The sequence below is a fragment of the Pelecanus crispus genome, chromosome Z, assembly GCF_030463565.1.
Source record: "Pelecanus crispus isolate bPelCri1 chromosome Z, bPelCri1.pri, whole genome shotgun sequence".
NCBI lineage: Eukaryota > Metazoa > Chordata > Aves > Pelecaniformes > Pelecanidae > Pelecanus > Pelecanus crispus.
The window spans coordinates 63447013-63460571 of NC_134676.1; positions in this window are offsets into that span (position 1 = coordinate 63447013).

Genomic DNA, 13559 nt, shown 5'->3' on the forward strand with positions numbered 1-13559 from the left:
AAAACATAAGAAGATGGCAAATGTTTTGCTCTGACTTAAGCAATACTTCACAGTTAAAACTAATGATACTTCTTAGTGCTAGCAGCGATAAGAAATAAATCAGCCTACATTTGACCCAGGCTTATCAGCAGTAGTTACTGGATAATCAATTCAAACATTACCTTGTTAGTAAACAGAAATATTCTCGTCACCCTCTAGTGCATTCTAAGCCAGATATTACTCAGATAACATTTACCATTTTGCAATATTGTATTGACATGATAAACAGATTTTTTTTTTTTTTTTTTTTTTTTGCATAACTGCAAACTGGTGCTGCACTCTGCTTTTTCCAATAACTTAAGAATAATGATAATAAATTCTTTTTTCAGCATAACTAAACTGATAGAGAACTAATCTTGAAACATATTCTTTGTTTATTTTGATATTCTTTATTTTTTACCAGCAGAATATTTGTCCTAAAAAGGTCTTCAGGCAGATTTTGGGACTTTAGAATAGTGTCTCTCAGAAGCCCCGTTTTCCTCTTCAACCTGTATAACACATGTAAGAACATGGCCCTCAGCTATGAAACCAGATATATACTTAAAATTGTCAAGCTGCAGCAGTTTCTTGCTGTAATAATATTGTGTGCTTGCCTTCATAAACTTCATAAAATTGTTACAATACCAACAGAAATCGTCTGTTTAAAAAAATACTTTAAAAAAACAGAATAGGTGGCTAACCTTATACATATATTTCACCACCTTCTCATCTACATTGCTATATAAACATCTGATTTTCTGCAATCATGTAAAAAATATATTTTAATAATACTAGATGAGGCTATCTGACTGGTTAATATTTCAAGTTAATTAACAAGTTGGCTCAACATATGGCCAGTAAATGTCATAATGGTTCTAGCTTAACATTTCTGATTTTTGTCTGGCTTAAACCAGAACATGCAGGACAGTATGAAAAGTTTATACAGCAGCCCTTTGAACCAGTAAAGCATTCAGTATGAGTGGAGTCAGCAGGATGGGGGAGACTCAAGCCTGTTCTTATTTTGTCACTTGTTTACCAGGCTGCCTGAACTGATTGGAAAATTCATTGTACATTAACTTTAGATTCTGCTTTTCCTCTTGAAAAGTGAGTGTGGGCTGTGTGGTGGAGTGAGATGTTACTTTTTATATGCTCTGTCCTAGACACATTAAATACAGTGATTGTTTCTAATCATGGTGATTCTGATGTTTCTTTCCTTACTGTTTGTTTATTACAATTTTTTTGGGGGTAGGGGTGTTTTGTTAACATTGTGCTGTTGGAGCAGAAGCAGAAAAAACAAGTTGCAGCAATAAGCAATCTTCAGAAAATTACTTTATCTTTGAAATATGGTTACATTGTAGTTCCAGTGTCTTTCCCTCATTTACTACTTTATCATTACAGTTTGTGTGCTAGGAGCTATAGAATACTCAGACCTGCACCTGTGAACACCAATTAGATAATTAAAAGTCAAGCAGCAGCATATCCCATCTACACATTCACAGCTGCTTTAGCTCCCTGATTTCCCAGAAGTCTGAGTGCATTTGCTATACCGAAACTCCAAATGTGACACGTTTGCTGTGACACAACTTGTCTGTGTGGCACTCTGGGCAGTGTCCGTTCAGTACAAGTGCAGTAGTTTCTGATGTGCTGTTTTGATCTGCTTGTGCATGCAAGATATTTGCCCAGGTTTTCTGGGCATCTGCAACTTCTGCTCCAACCAGACAATCTGATCTCCCATCCAGAAGACCAAAATGCACTATTGCTCCTAGACATAGCTTCCAAGCAAGAAAAATCACACATGCAAAGACATTCAAAATGTGGTAGACCTAGATGCACTTTTCTGTTTACTGCTTACTTAGGTGGGTAACAAAACTTCAAGCAGCAGCAGCATTGTTTTTTTCCCTTTTAAAATATTTTCCCTTTGACCTAAGGTCTGTTTACAGGAAAAGCTACCTCAAGCAACTATTTCCATAGATAGGACCTTTCCCTTGCAAACACAGCACAGCTGTACTACCTGACTTTCTGCAAGTGAACAGTCTGCAGTGGAACTGGTTATTTTAAATGGAGGACATGAGTAAGTGCTCCACTGGACGGCAGCCAGGACACTTGCAGCATTTCAGAACTCAGCCTTTCTTCTCTTTGGTTTGGTATTTTGTCAAATTCAAAATGTGCCAGTTGTGCATCAAGTTTGTAGTACAATTGAATTGCTCCATAAGAAGCAACCAATAATTGTCTGACACATTCAAGGGGTTTTTTCAGGGGCTGTTTCAGAATTCGTTGTGGAAGCAGGCCTAATTTTCAAATGAGCATTTTAAACAAATAAGTTTCATGTGCTTTAGACCACTTGCAGTCGTCTTAAACATATTGTGGTAAGTTTGTTTTTAGAGGTGGGGAAAAAATACCTCTTTCTTCCTGATAGCAAAATTTGCTCTCCTATTTTTAGACAAAGTATATATGATCACATAAATGTCTGTGGTATTTTGGCATTGGGAAAGTATTATCAACCATGGTACCCTGAAGCACTGGGGTCCTCTGCTTGCAGGGTGCTTGGAATGGAGGTGCCTCTAAGTCAGATTGCATGTAGGTAGGAAGACCTGAAAATGAATAAAACTTGGAATTAGTCATACATCCTTGCTTTGGAGGCTCAAGAGAGCAAATGGTGTTGACAGACCTCAAAATAGATATTTTTGCAGTCATCTACTTTTCTTTTCCCAGCATAACTAAGGAAGGTTTGAAAAAGAAATGTAGGGCAAAACCTTTCTCTTCCTCTCTGTGGCTAGGCAAACTTGTTAGATGTCTGACAAAAGCTGGAGCAATTCTTCCAGTGCTATTATTCAAAACCTCTGACTTTTGTTTAGCATTCATTTCAGCTTATGTTAGTGGGTGCTGGTAGAGGAATTTTTACCATTTGAAATACAGTTGCAAGTCAGAACAAAATGTCTGTGCTTAAGTCAGATGTTCATATGGTTTAACATTAACAACCAAAATAAATATGGTGAACTAGAGAGACTGATGTGTATTTATGTAGCTGTGTTGTTCTTATGATGTGAAAAGTGGCTAATGCTTATCTCTGGTTTACTGAATGGAAACTTGCAGGTAGATACTATATACTCTTGAGGCTGGCAAATGAGGCTGGACTTTTGGCATCTCTTTCTCATATACTTGCCAAGCTGAACAACTTCCTATATAACTGTTGACTTTTTGGAAAATACTTAAACTATTTCTTGGAAAGTGTTTGAAGGTCAGGCACCTGTAAAAATCCCATATATGGTAAAAACACAGGAGATAACAGGGATGTGTCAAAGACTGTCACAACCCCTGGGATAATGGGAACAAAAGAAGAAAAGAAAGAGAATTGCCACCACTGCTACTTAGTCTCAACTTGGATAGATAAGGACGGCTGCTTTTTGGCTTACTATTCTGCACACTTTGCATGTGTAAAGTGTCTTTACTATGTCACTGGGTAAAGTAAGTTTGGACTCTAGAGAACAGTGTGAATTTGTGTGTGTGTGTGCATTTTCCACTCCAAGCTGCCCACGCAACGAAGTGATTGATACTGCAGCACTGAGTCAGTATAAACTCAGATGCAACAACTCACTTGAATGAATATGAACATTTCAGACTTCCACTTCCTCTTCCCGTTTCTTTGGTCTACTCTTAAAAATTTCAGTCCATCAAAACATGAATGCATGTATGCATTTATGCACATGCATAGTCCCAGCAAAGTTAAGGGAACAGACTGCTGCTTGCTCTCCCACTAGCACAAGATGGAAGACAAATATCTCCCTTTCTCTGCACTTCTATTCTTGCCTTATCTGACCTTTGGATTTGTTCCTTGCTTGCTGCTTCCTGCCCTATGTATCTGTACGTTGCACAGAGGAGTGCAGTTTCACTCTGGTAAATCATAATTAATTGAATTGCTAGAAAAGTATCTGATTCAGAGAGTAATGGTCCTGCTGTAGAGAAAAAGAACCAATTAAAATAAGGAAGAAAAGTACTAGGGTATGTATGGCATTTCTGGTTTATTTTCTTTTTTAAGGTTAGGGTTTATCTAATACTCTATTTTTGTTCAGCATAGAATTAAAAGATTTGGGGGTGGTGGAGAAACAGTCCATACAATGATGTGTGGATGCTGTGGTATTCTTGGGTTTTTGCAAAATGTCTCAAAAATAATTGAAATTTTAGCTTAAGAAATGGTGTGATTTGGATTGAAAACTGGAAGATAATAATTAGAAAAGTACTGACTTGTACTTTTGAGTATTCTGGCAAAAATTAACTTTTTTATATGGTTTGTTTTCTGGCTTTTAAAAAGTACTGTGTGTTTGCACACTAACTGCTTTCCTACACCATCACAGTGCAACAGATTACAGTGCTGCAGTTCTGAGGTTGTCCCAATAATTTCACATTACGTTTACCCACAGTAGAAGTCCACAGTAGCCTTTACCTTTCTGTGAACTCAATCTGCAGAGGCAGTCAATAAACTGCCTAAAGTTCATGGACAAAAGCCCAGGTTGCTACATTAACTCCAAATTATGTCATTAGCAGACTATAAACCTGTATCTCCAATCTATTAGGAAAGTATCACCGCTTATATGCCACTCAGCTGGAGGTGGTCTCTCCCATCCTCTTAAAATTGTCAGTGTTAACAGTAATGCAGAGAAGATATAAATAAGCAAAAATATGAAGGCAATGTGTAGCACAGATACTCAGTTAAAACAAAAAAAATTACTTTGGTGCAGACCAACTTCTGGGAAAATAACTGTTTTGTGAAGTATGCAAGCCAGGCCCTGTGAATGACAAAATCTGATAAATTGTCATACATGCCATATGTTATGGCCTTGGTTCAGAAGCTCCCCAGAGGCAAGTTTTGAGAAACAGATCATTGCAGGAGTGGACAAATTTCCTTCTTTCCTATTCTTCCTCAGTTCTCAGCAGACCCAAAACAGCTTGCAGAAGAAGGTCAAGTTTGGCAGTGGCTTTAGATTAAAAACAAGCAAACAAATAACACACCACACACCCCCCCCCAAAAAAAAAAAAAAAAAAAAAGATATTGCTGGGAAACATAAATTTTGGGGCTTTTCATGTACATATATCTCAGAATTAATGGCTTCTTTACCAGAAATTTCACTTTGTGTTTTTAAACAGCATTAACATTTTAGTTAGACATTACACATTTACTTATAAATTTACGAATATTAACAAAGGTTCCAGAAAGGGTCAACTGGCTAAAAATGGAGAGAGTTCTTTGAGTGAAACACAAATGGCTTCCTGGTTGAACACTAAAGAGAAAAAGCTATCTGAGTGAGCTGAAGTCACCAGTTTTAAGATTTTTATTTCATTCAAAATGTCCCAGTTTTGCTCTCAGTATCTTTATGCCAAGACCAATATTGAAAATATGCTCTGTCAAAACCTGAGGGGCCACAGATGGTCCCTGTGTAATGGTGACCTTTAGGATCCGGGATTTTCTTTGCAGGAGATAAACATAAAAAACAGCAGTGCCCCTGTGAAGCTAGATCAGCAGTATTGTCCCTTTCAAAAATTGTGCTTAGTCCCCACTTTCACAGTGCTGACTCAGTGGTGCTCGTATTTATTAGTTACTTCTGGTAGTATAAGTATTCCATATGAACAAGATATATTTAAGGAATAATTTCATGTAGTATGCCAGAGTAGAAGTTACTTCTCTTTCATCTCTCTTTTTTTTTTTTTTTTAACTTATCAGCTGTCACCAATGTAGCCCTAAAATCAGTATGATTTTATAAAGGATTTTCAGATGAACAATGACTTCTTCTACTCCCACAAATGTAACTAGGGAGCAAGAACCAATCTGCAGTGCATAACATTCATTATAGTTGAACTTTGCCTTTGACACCTAGCTGCACAATTGCATATTTAATCTGAAATACCTAGAAACACCGGGCTAATTATATTCCTATGAAGAGCAGCATGCCAAAATTAATGAAAAGACTGTTAGATATTCAAGACAGGTCTGCTTCCTCCATACCTTGCTCATTTTCTCCCTTGAATTTCTCTGTTGCAGACTCTTTTAATCTTTACACTATTCTTTGTAACAAGACCAGCATTAAACAAAGGGAGGGGCACATAATCTGTTGATTGTAGAAGTGGAAACAGAACTTGTTTTGTCCTTTGCTGTAATTTGGGTATAATTGCTGGGAAAATGTGGAGTTCAGGGATTCTAAACAGCTGGTAGCATTTGCCATTGGCTACACCATTGTATAAAGTGATCAAAGCTGCAGATGAAGGAAAACAGTCAGACATTCATTTGGGTCTTGTCAGTTCAGATTTAACTCAAAGAACTGTAGTAAAACCCAATATAGTTATTACTGTATATTGCAAAGGAAACGGTGGATGGAAAGTTTCTGTTATAACCTTATTTTGTATTCCAGACTGTTCTGATAAAATACCTTAAAGCTATTGGACCATTAATAAAGATGAACCATATGAGAATGGGGAGAATTCCCTTCATAATTATAAATGGCTTTTTAGCAATTCATTCATATTGCAGTAGAAGCTGGTAAGTTTAGCTTGATGTTAATACATAGGAACTGTTGTACTAAATCAGATCTGAGGCCTAATTAGTTGAGTGCACTGTGTATTTGACTGGATTCAGATGCATTTGATAACTGTGCAAAAAGCAGGCAGGTAGGAAGAAAATTTTTCAGCCACATTAGGTCTTCCTTTTTATCTCCAATAGCAAAAGTAACTGAACTCATAAAGTGAAGTTAAAATTTAAAGAGACACTGTTTGATGGTGGTCCTCTTATCTGCATGAAAGTCAGCTCTGTAAACCTTCCTAAATTCTTGGCTTCATCTCTGAAGAAGAATGCTTACAAAGGTCTCTTTAATGAAGTTTAGTAATAGCTGGGTTGGCTCTAAAATGAGGAAAACCATACAAAGTACGCTAAGTGCTTTAAAATTCACAAAACAAGGAAAAGCTAAGTAATTGGCATAAACAGCTTTCATATAATATAAAACCCAAATAATTCTTCACATTAAATTTTCCTCTTGGAAAGTCTTAAAAAAAAACCACTTTTTTTTTTTTTCTTCATTAGAATAAAGAACATTTTTTTATTTCATTTCAGGACTGAATGTACAGTTTCCCATCTATCCATCGTTTAGTACTGGCTGACACCTTAAACATACTAGGAGACCAGTCTTCAGGATTAAGTAAGAATGATTCCCAGAAACAGATTTACATGTCTATGTTCAGTGAAATGCATAATGAATTATTGATCTTTAAATGTATGTGAATTAATATAATCCTCCTGATGATAAGATGGTATTAAGTAGCTGATGTGCCAGAGTCAATGGGTAGAATGCAGGTGTTGCAAACATACTTCTGAGGGGTGATCTAAATACTAACATGAAAGTAAAATTTACTTTTTGACAGACAATTTTCCTGGTGGTTATGTGTGCCTTGACAAAGCATGAGGCAGCTTGAATGCTACTAGCTGAGCACAGAGAAACTGTCCTTAGCCTGTTAAGTGTCACGTTGTGTGAGTAAGGAGCAGGCATGCAGATACGGATCTGCTCCCATGTCTATTTTTCAAAGGGAACGTAGCTATAGCCAGCATGTCAAGTGGTTTATGTCCATATAGTAGCCTGTACTACCTGGTAGAATTTGGAAATGTGAAGGTTATCTGTAACAGTCAAATAAGTAAGAGCTCCAGCTCCAACTGAAGCATGCCGAGCCAAAATGTGGCTTTCGCTGGGCACCTCTGTAAGCCCCTGGGAGTAGTGATGGTTGGCAGGGTGGAGCAGAGGGGATCTGGACCAGGTAACCCTTCAGGACAGCTGGGGCCATGCACAGCCTGGCCCCATGAGCTGTGGTCTGGTCCATGCTTGTCTCTTTTGCATGTGCAGGAAACAGCAAATGGTCCTGGCTGAAGGGCGAACACGGGGAACTGCCTGCACTTCTTGGCAGCACATCAGTTGGATGCTTAGAGGGGGGAAACTGGCTTAGTATCTGAGTAAGTGTCTTAAAAGAAACCAAACTCCTTATTTTTAATTGTTTTCTTAAGGCAGTGAGCTAAAGTGAAAAATTAAAGTCATCACTGAAACAACATAAATACCGTAGGCTGTGGAAATAATAGAAACTGGATGTAGCAAGTTTGATCATGTCAGTTGTGTTTCACTCACTATTTGTCTTCCTTCTCACATTTGCTAGTTAGTCCATCTTAACTTCAGTCAAACTCTAGGGTCAGCAGGCCAGAGCCTGCAGGCTGTGACCACTTGTTCTGATGCTGTAATTAGGTTACATACAGCCATGAAACTACTAGTTTTAGCAGAGCCCCAGCACAGTGTGACCAGCAAACAGTCATGGTTCAGAGATTTACATACTGGTCTGCTTATACTCATGGAAACCAATGCACTTAAAAATACATTAAATGTTTTAAATAGGGTACAGAAAGAAAAGGAAAAGGATAAAAATGCTTGAAGTACAAAGCATTGAAGCCTTTGGTTCATTAACATGGCACAGCATTCCCATTATTTCTGTTCCATTTAGGTAAAGAGAGATTGCTGTAAGGGGAAAAAAAACTCTATGAAATCTTTTTCTTTCAGATATTATTAAAAATAACTAAAATTTCCCATTTGAAGTGAAAACTCAGTTAAGATGCGTTGGGCGGCTACTCTTAGAGATTTTGTGTTTATGCCTGGTCAGCAACATTGAAGTACACCTATATAAGAGTGGACAAGCAGACCCACAGCTTCTCTACCCATTGCCAATACACTAGTGAGGTTGATGCTAGAGAAACCCAACTCAGCGTATGATCTCACTGGTCCAACTAATTCCTGCCGGACTCTGTGCATGGCCCATGGCACTGCTTGTAGCTGCTGCTGTGGTCACCAGGCAGTCTGCAAAAGACCTGGTTTTAGCTGACAAAGAGTGAGAGGCAAGGGGGAGAGGGGCTTGGAGGGGGCACCTTTGTGGGAGGCAGGATGCTGCTGCCAGGGTCCGGACAAGCAGCACCACCACCTCCAGAGCAGCCTTGCAGATCTTCCCCTTGGCCATACTCATGTTGTGGCCAGCATGTGCCCTCCCTGCCAAGCACCTCAGGCGGGCATTTGCCAGCTTGCATCAGGCATGGAGCCACTGCACCAGGGCAGGCATTTGCTGCTGTCCTGCTGAGCCCAAGCTGTGTTTCTTCTACCCAGAGCGAGCATAGAAGATGTGGCTTGCTGACTGGGGCTACCTGGTTCTTAATAGCCTGACCCCATCAGGGCTGGGCTGCCCAAGCAAAAGATGCAAAAGTACATGTGGAAGAAGGATACGCAGCCCATGCTTCCCTTTCTGGATGGTGTCCTGAACTTAACTGAGCTGACCAACATCCTCCTTTTGTGGCCACTGAGACCAGGAAGGTGCAGTGGTGTTCTAGTAGACATGAAGATCCCAGGAGACAGAGCAGCTGGAACCAGGGTATATTAAAATCAAAGGCTTCAGATCATTAATTCTTCATCCATTCTATGTTTCTCACTAGTATTTTTTAAATTACTGTGAAGAGGAATGGAGGCCTGAGCAACCTCATCTCTCCCTTTATTTATTTACCAGCAGGGTATAAAGTCTTGTACCTATCTTTCATCTGTTGTTCCCTTTTCTTTTGTTTACTATACATGAAATGATTGCAGTTGTTGGCAATTACTGGTCTGGAAAGGTCTCCCAAGAGGTTCAGCCTCTGCAGCAGGATGAACTGCCTGCATGGCTCTGATACTGATGAGACAAATGTTTGCAATTTTTCTGGAGTGCATCCAAGATTTTCCAAGATATCCTGCACCAACGGCCAAGCTGTTAGAAAACACCTCCTAATATTAAACCTAGAGTCCTCACCAGGATTTAGGCTGTTTCCTGCTCTAACTCTCATGGACCAGGAAACAAGATTTTCCCCTGCCCCTTTGCAGCTGCCTTTTGTATACTCAGGGGTGTTTTCATGTTCCCCTCATATTAAATTAAACAGTCCTACTTCTTGCAGTCTTTCCTTGCTGAGTGTATTTTCTAGAGTCTCTCTATTCTCACTGATCTCTGCTGGACTCCCGCCAGCTTCTCCCCATTTTGCAGGAATGCCTTGCCCAAACTGGATACAGCAGTTTGGCTGAGGTTTTGCAAATGCTGACTGGAGTGGAATGAGTACTGTATGAGCCCTGTAGGTTATGCCTCTGTCTATGTATTCTAGTACAGTGTTTGCTTTTCTTGCAATAGCAGCAGATTAACTCCTGCTAGCTTCAGATCCACTATGATCCCCAGATCCTTTTCTACAGAAGTACCACCCAAAAATTTGCGTATCTGTCTAAGCATTGAGTGACATTGTCTGCAGGTAGTACCTTCTTCTTAATGAACAACACCAGCTTAGAAACAAAAAAGTTCAATTTGTCAAGATAATTTTGAGTGTTCATGGTATTCACCAGTGCCACTGCCTGTACCTCTAGCTCAGTGCCTAAAATTCAATAGGGTTACTTCCTAGTTCAATACCCTTTTTGCTGAAAATGTTGATTTGCACAAAGCCCAAGACAGGACTTAATCTATACCTGTGTTTTTGTAGTAAACAGCTGAGCACTTTTCTGGTATGGTTCTCCAATTTTGCTCCCACCCACCAGTATTACGTCCTGACCTCATTTGCCTAGTTTGCTTATAAAAAGATCACATCAGCCAATGTCAAAAACATAATGAAAGGCAAGATTTATGGCTTCTATTGTTTATTCACAAGTCTTTTACTTTATTGTAGAGGAAATGAGATTGGTTTGATGCTATTTCATTCTTGATGGATCCTTGCTGACTATTAAAAATGGTTTGTATAATATCAGTAGATCCTTTAGTTTCAAAGTTTCAAACTTTCAGTATTTTTCTTAAAACTTTTGCCAATCAGTTAATTTAACTGGCTAAGGCAAACTTCTCTTACGTTGCACAGCTTAAGGTATGGGCCTCTGCTCAATACTCTGCAGGATTTGGAGTCTTCTGTTGCAAGGCTCTGCTGACTCTAAAGGGAGATCAGCCTATCCTAGTGATTTTAAGGAATAGATTACTAGACTTAGTATAAAATAATAGCCAAATCCCATACCTCAGGGCCAGCTATAAGAATAGAGTCTTATCCTCTTAGCAAGCAACTGACCCACGGAGAATAACAAAGGTATAGAAAGACTTGGTTACATTAGTCAGTGTAACTACTCTGAGATTTGACTACCAGTAGTGACTATAGTTACTATAAGCTAGGATTTTTGCAGTGCTGTCTTGGAAAGCTGTGAGTAACTTAAACTCTTTAGATGGTCAGGGAATAGTGTACATTAAGAGTAGACTCAAAAAGCAACAAAACCCAAAATAGATACAACAAACATATAGATGTTCCTCATAAGTCAGAGTCGAACATACAGGGAGGAGGAAGAACTAATAATGATCCTAGAAAATGTTACCACTAGAATAAAGGAATATAATTCAGGGAAAACCTGTGGGCTGATGCAAGTACTGTTAGCTATAGCAGGTATTTCGTGACTGTAGAGATCAGAAGTATTAGTAACCAGTCTTTTGAATCACTGCAGTAATAGTGTGTAGAAAGGAATAATGGCAACTGCTGCATGCATCTTTCATACTTGCATGAATCAGATCACCATGCATTTAGTGTTTCACAGTCACTATGGTGTCTCTGCAGCACTACTGTGAAGGATGAAGGTAGTGTTTTATAGAGGAGTTTTAGCAAAACTTGGCCATGAAGTGGGGGGAGGCAGGGTGAGGTGGGAGTTATGCATTTGGAGTGCCAAAAAAGTATGTTCCAGCACAGAACCTGTAGGTGATTGCTTTTTTTTTTTTTTCTTCTTTTTCGCTATTGTTTTATTTTAGATCTGACACAGAGTGACTTCCCTTAGTTTGCATAAGAAATTAGTGAACTTGACCAGTTTCCCACATTTTTTTAGCGTCATGCTCTGGTGTTTGGGCTATTTTAAGTGCACACTTTTAACTTGCCCCCAGAGAACTCTGCAGACTCTCACATTACAAAACCTAATAATCAATATTACCTCCACTTACATCTGTTAAAAGGAGGCACAGAAAAGTTAAAGCTGCATTTTCAAAAGCAACTTTTCTGCTGGTGTATCAGGAACTATGACTTTGAAGGACTTCAGCATAGCCACCTCTTACAATATCTGTAACTGTTACTAGATCTGCCTCCTGCTGTCCCTGGGTTTGGTGCAGGCAGCAGCCACCATGCATCTTCCTGCCTCTCCTGCAGCAAGCAGCACGGGTGTGCTGGTGCTAGGGAATAGGCTCTTCTGGTGCGGCCATTAACTTTCTCCCTCAGGGATTTTAACCCTGGTTTTACAACTGCTTCCTTTTATTAGAGTCAATAATTTTTGTGAATGCTCAGAGAGCACTGTGTGGGTTGGATATCAAGCTGGGATGTGTAGCTCATTCACTATTCAGTTTTCTCTCTACTACTTCTTATGAGTGCTGGGAAATACAGCAATAAATCAAGAAAGTAGCAGGGCAGTGGACATACATGACTCTTCAGATTGGCAACGTGAGGTGCATACTCCTGCAAATGCCATGGTCCAAGATAGTGACAAGTGTAATTTTGTTTCATACAAAAAAAAAGAAAAAAACAAAGCCCAAACCCCCCAAAAGATATTTTTAGCAAGTAGTAGAAGATAAGGGAGTTTTGAGTGCATTAGATAAAGTAGTTCCTCTGACTTCCTCCTTTTTTTTGCTTTCTTTTCAGTAACATCCACATATCATTCTGGAAATACGAATGAAATCAGAAAATCAGTTTGTGGCACAGGCTTGGCTTAGAAACGGTGTACTTTGGGGTAGTACAAATTGAGACCCACCAGATAAAAAGTGAATAGTGCAGTCCCAATTACACACAAATACACGCCTCCAAACTATTGTCAGTGAGAAGCTGATTCCTACCCAGAGCCACTTCACAGGTCAGCCTTCTCTCAGGCACAAACAAAAGGCACCTGTTGTGGCCTGAGTTGCTTTGACACACTGGCATGCTGAGGGTACAGCATGCTAGTTTGTGCCCTCTAAGATCCCAAATTATCAAAAAAGATCTGTTCCATAGCACAGGAAATGCTTGCGGTGCATAGGGAATTGGGAGGTATCTAGTGCCATTCACTTTTCTGCCCGCTCCCAGAGGAACAGCAGTCATTCTGGTCCTGCCCCTTTGCCTCCTATCTGTCTTGTAAAAGCAAACTGCTGGCTCAGAAATAGGCAACATGAGGCCTTTAATCCACTTTCCTCTTCCACACTGAACTTGCATAATCCACGAGAGAGCTGGGCCAAATCTGGTTATTTATAATCCAGCAAAACTCTGGCCCACTGTCTGCATTGCTCCAGAGGGGGTTTCCCAAAGTGCAGGAAAGTGTGATATTCACCATTGTACTTCTGGTATTTTTCTTTAAGAATATTAGAGCTAAGAATTATCTACATAAAAAGTAGCAACATGGTCTATTTTAAATGCATATTTTCCCTCAGATGTACCTACCACCCTGAGTATAGATAGCTGTGTTCATTGTAGTGTCAAAAATGATTGAATACTATTATTA